Below are 6,000 nucleotides of genomic sequence, written 5' to 3'. Positions count from 1 at the left end.
CAGGGGTGAAACTAGGCTTTATTTCACCTAGGTCAAAGACACAGTTTGGCACCCCCATGAACCTTTGCGTACACACACAGAGAGAGACTAGGAACCTAAAAGGCACCCTCTGGAGGCTTCACCCAGGGTAAAAAAGCCTTCCCCTCCCATGGCTACAGCTCTCGCAGGAGGGCTCAGAGCAACCTTTGCATCCTCTGCTCTGGATCAAGATATTCAGTTCTAAACCAGAGCTTTGCTCCTGGAGCTTTCATGAATCCTTAGCCTCAAAAGGGGACAAATGAATGTAAGAAGAGCTTGGCTGCTGGATCAGGCCAATGGCCCATCTAGTCCAGCATCCTGTTCTCACAGTGTACAACTGGATGCCTGTGGTTGCATCCCTTTGATAAAACATTTCTGGATAAAACATTTGTTTTTGTTTGCATCATGGTAGAGGGACCCAAGCAATCAGAAATTGGAGAATGAGCTGTATTTTCTTTGCCCCCAAAATACTGAAACCTAAGGATGGCGGGAAATAATAGCAGCAGCAGCAACAACAACAACAACAACAACAATGTACACATTAGAACTACCTTTTGATTATTTGTGCAGATAAAAAAATGTATATCTAAATTTCTATAGAAGATGCTGTCAGGCTAGACCAATGGTCCTTCTAGTCTAGCATCGTCTACTTGCAGGGACCAACCAGAAGCCTCTTTCAGAAAATCCACAAGCAGGAGCTGAGCAGAAGAGTCCTCTGCACTCCTGTGCTTTTCCAGGAGGTATTCAGAAGCATTGCTGCCTCTGACTGTGGAGCCAGAGCATAGCTATTGCAGCTATTGTTTCAGGCAGGGCTCTAAAATGTCTAACACCCATTTTGTTTCTTGCTTCTAGATATTGTATGGCTACTAGCCATTATATCTGTGATCTGCCTCCACAGTCAGATATAGCATTGCTTATGAATACCAGTTGCTGGCAACTGCAGGAGGGGAGAGTGCTCTCTTGCATGAATCCTGTTTGCTGGTTTCCTATACACAGCTGGTTGGCCACTGTGAGAACAAAATGCAGGCCCAGATAGGCAGCTGGCCTGATCCAGGAGGGCCGTTAGCACTTTCATCCACCAAGGTCCACAGAGACAGCCTGAGGCTACTGGGATATTTATTAGGCTTGTAAAACTTCAGGACTCAGGCCTAATTGTCTACACCCCATTCTCCTCCTCCCTTGGCACCTCACCAAGGGAAGCATTTGATTTAAGCTCTGTTCCCAAGCTGTGTCAAAGCTTCCGTGGCTGGCGCTTGAAGCCGAATTAAACAATTTGTGTGAGGGCCAAAGGATAATTGCAACCTCCATTGTTTGGAGGCCTGAATTCCAAGGAGTAATTTGTGTCTAAATGGAGTCAGTCCTCAGCTTGTCCCCTTTCTACCCGCGGCATGCCTTCCCTCCTCTCTCTTGGTTGCAAACCAGCCCACTTTGAATCATTAACATTTCTGTGCTTCCTTTAAACAGGGCAGAATTCCTGCTTCCTGAAAGGTAGGGTGAAAACAGGGCATGTGAACAGAAGAAGGTAGAAAGAGCTTGCTGAAAAAACAGGGCTCATGCCATGCAGCATCCTGTCCTGTGGCTAAATGCTTCTAACAGCCTAGGAAATCTAGATAGACACCCTCTGTGCCTGGAGGTTCCATAAATGCATAAGAAGAGCATGCTGGATCAGTTGTTTGTCCAACATCACATTCTCACCAAGGTCAAACAGATGCCCCCATGGGGAAACCCGCAAGCAGGATTTGAGCACAAAAGACCTCTCCCCTCCTGTCGTCTCCAGCAACTGAGATTCAGAATCACCGCTGCCTCTGATTGTGGAGGCAGAGCATAGCCATTGTGGCTAGTTGTCATCTATGGTCCTCTCCTCCTCCATGAATTTGTCTTTTAGAGTAGGGTTACCAGATGTCCCCAGATTTGAAATCTGTCCCCGGACAAATTCCGTCCCCTGAATGTCCCCAGATTTGCAAATCTGTCTCCAGGAAATGTGACAGCGGAAGCTTGTGTCTTGTGCGCAACACATCATATGGGAATTTCTGGTGAGGAAAAATGATGGGCCCCATGGCAGCAAGAAGCTCCTGAAGCCAACCAGAGCCAACTGCGCTACCAGGCTGGCTCCAGGCTGCTGACTGCCACTGCCATTACCCAGGGTTTTTTTAAAAAAAACTCTGTGCATTTATGTTTCACAAGGTCTGAAAGAAGGGTTTTGCACCTTGTTTGGCAGAGAAACCATGTGCCTTGCACCCCTCCTGGACAATGCCCACCTGTCCGCGACTCCCAAGTGTCCCCCGATCTGCCAAACAAAAGGGAAAGGGGGCAGGAGATTGGTGTACCATTGCCCAGTTTTTTTAAAACTCTGCGCATTTATGTTTCACAGGGTGCAAAAGAAGGGCTTTGCACCTTTATACAATATACATGTGTGCTTGGGCCCAGGGTCTTTTGCCTCACCATCCCCACTACTGACTCCCTGTTGCTACTCAGCTTCAAAAAAAAAAAAAAGGAAAAGGAAAAAAAAGAAGAAGGTGTATCCATATTCATTGAAAAAAAATTGGTAACCATATTTTAGAGCCATTCAAGTTAGTGGACATTACTGCCTCCAATGGGAGGGAACTCCAAAAGTAACTATGTAAGTGCTGCATGAAGAAATCCTTTTTAAAATCTGCCCCCAAACTCCCATCATTCAGCTTCACAGGATGACCACAAGTTCTGGTGTTATGAGAGAAAGAGGAAAACTTTTCTCTCTCCACTTTCTCCATGCCTTGCATCATTTTAGAAACTTCTATCATGTTGCCACTCACTCTTCTTTTGTCTTTCCACCCGCTTGATCATTTTGGCTACCCTTTTCTGAACCTTTTCCGACTCCTCAGTATTCTTTTTCAGGTCAGGCAACCAGAACTGAACACTCTGTATATTCCAAATGCAGTTGCACCATGGATTTGCATGATGTCCTTATCATTTTGACAGTTTTATGAAACTTGGTTGCAAAATAGGCCACCCTGAATGGCCAACATATAAGGAATTCCCTTCAGAGGGTGGGATTCCTGCCTCCTAAGAGGAAGGTTGAAATCGGGTCATGTGCATTTGGGGATGGTCCCTTGTGCCATGTATTTTTAGAGACTAAAGGCACTTTTAAACCAATGGACTCAAATGACAAGAAAGGAGATTCCAACCTAACATCAGGAAGAACTTTATGATGGCAAGAGCGGAGTGGACTCCCTTGGTAGGCTGTGAACACTCATTTCTTGAAGGTTTTTGAGCAGAGGTTGGATGGCCACCTGTCAGGGATGCTTTAGTTGTGATTCCTACATTGCATAAGGGTTGGATTAGATGGCCCTTACAGTTCCCTGCCAGCTCCACAGTTTTCTGATAATATGAACATGAAAAGAAATGCAAGGCTAAAGCTCAGGAGATCCTACTGCAAACTTTCCCATTTTTGTCCATGCTGTCTTGCCCTCAGGGTTCTTTCCCCTATCCTTTTTTTGTAGCATAATTCCCACATTTGTTCCAGTTCAACAGTAAACAGCAGGTTTTCCAGGAGAAAGCAGTGGGACAACCCCCCCCCCCACTTCATGGACCTATCAGGGGGCAGATTTAGGGCTGTGCAAGCAGTGCAGCGAGACACTGGGCTTTTTGAAGGAGATGTGAGGACTCTGACGGGATCCTAGGGTCTGCCCCCCCCATCTCCTTGCCAAAGGCTAGTTAGCACTCGCCCAGCTTTGAGAAGGAGGTGGGAGGGTTCTAGGACCCTGCTGGAGTCCCGTGCTTCCTTCCTAAAGCCCAGCACCTCCTTACCCACTTTTGGAAAGGTAGCGCGAGGTTGGGGGCACCAAGTTTTGGCCTTGCGTCGGGTGCCATAGTACCCAAGTCTGCCACTGGACCTGTGACTTGGAATCATGGGATGAATGGAAATGGGGATAAGATCAAGTGTTAAGAAGGCTTTTGAAATCTTTAATCAACTGGTGGTTCAAGAAAAACTAAAAATTAATTATGAAAAGAAAAAGTGTTTCCCCTCCACCCCAAGAAGTTTAAAAACACAAGTGGCAAGTTGGTGGTCACTCCACTGAGCAGGTAAAAAGTTTTAAATATCTAGGTTAGTACTTTTATTCAGCTAGGAATTGTAGCAAATACTTCGTAAATATGAATAAATTGGCTATTAATACACTGAAGTCTCTATAAAAGTTCTATTGGAGTAAAGAAGGCAGATTCCCCCAGCCCTCAAAATTTATGAAGCCAAAGTCATCTCGCAAATCTGTTATGGCGCACAAATATGGGGATCTCTTCAAAAAATGAATCTGGAAATACCCCAGAATAAATATCTTTGTGTTATTTATGAGCCTCCCCCAAGATAGTTGAATCTTCCATTCCCGTACCGTCCAACTTTTTTCCGACAGAAAACCGGAACGCGTGTCTTCTGGGACATGCTCCCAAGTGAGTCACATGACTTGCACCTTGCTCTTGCCTCCCCCAGCACCTTTTTCAGGGCAATATCTTGCATGATGCCCCAAAATACATGTTTTGGGGCATTGCACCAGCATATTTTTGGGGAGTAAGAGCACAAGAGATTGTGGCACCCAAAATGGCCATTGGGATTTCGTGTGAAAATGCAAGATGCCCCTTTATTCCAAGGCACTTGAAAGGTATGCATTATTCATTTGGAAGCTGATATTTTTTCAGTGAAGGTCAGACTGCATATCCTTGCCAATGGTGGTCTTTGGGCTCTCAAATTCCAGAAGCACCCTGTGCAATGCTAAAATTCGACACCGCCAACGCTTGAGCTCCATTCTACAGCATTGTTGGGGCGCCCCCTGCAGAATGGTGTCTAGTGCAGCTGTACAAGTTAGGCTACTCTAAAACCACCTCTGATCTTTGCCCTTCGGTATCGACTAAAATTTTAACAAGGGATAGGGCCCATTTTAGTACTTTCTGCTTTCAAGGAGATGTTGAGGCTTAACAGTACAGTGACTCAGTCTTGGAATCCGGAAACACTACAAGTTATTGACATGTTTGGCCTCTCTTTGGACATTCTGAGTTCATTGGACTGTGAGACGGCATCTCACCGCATAAAATCTCATATTTTAAAGCATGATTTTTGTGCTGATCACACTTCTGCTTGTCTGTCCAAATGCGGCCTCGAGTATGCCAAACTATCCATTCAGATTCCCTGTCCTCACTATGTGACCAGCATCACAAATGTTGAATGGAGAAAAGCCTTTGTAGTTCTGCAATTCCAGTCTCTGCACAGTGCCATAGTTGAAGGATGCTATTGCCGGATGCCTTTTGAGAAGAGAGTTTGCCCATATGGAGGTAATGTGCCTGAAGATTTACCCCACTATTTGCTGGTTTGCCCAATCTACAAGGACTTAGAATCATTAAAGAGCAGCCTTGTTCAGAGATTTAAATATCCCAGTGGGGAGGCTGATTGGGTATTTGATCAACTTTTTGTTAGGTGACAGGACCGCCTACACCTCTGAAAAACTGGCCTGTTTTTCCTTTAGAGCAGCAATTTTAAGGAGAAAGGTTAGTGGGGATGATACATTTAATTCTTCAGGGTTGCAAACTCTTATCTAACAGAATGCCTGCTTTTAATAATTATTTTAACTGTGCCATGTATTTTATTTTGTATTCCGTTTTGTAATGGTTTTGGCTACACAAATAAACAATATTAGTATACCGGGAGATAATGGAGCTAGCAAGAGATTGGTTTCAAAGCATCCACTCACCCATCGATAATACTCTGCCTGCCATCACAGCTCAGTCTCCTGGTTGGTCTCAAAAGACCAGGAATGCTTCCTTGGACAGAACCACCAGCAAAGATATTTTCCAGCAACCCACTAGAAGCTCATGGACCCTTGGGTCTTTGAATGGCAATGTAAGAACATAGGGGGAGCCTGCTAGATCAGACCAATGGCCCATTTAGTCCATTACCCTGTTCTCACAGTGGCCAGCCAGATGTTTCAATGGAAAACCTTCAAACAGGATTTAAGCACA

This window comes from Podarcis vaucheri (genome assembly GCF_965113315.1).
Source record: "Podarcis vaucheri genome assembly, chromosome: Z".
NCBI lineage: Eukaryota > Metazoa > Chordata > Lepidosauria > Squamata > Lacertidae > Podarcis > Podarcis vaucheri.
This window is presented reverse-complemented; position numbering follows the sequence as displayed.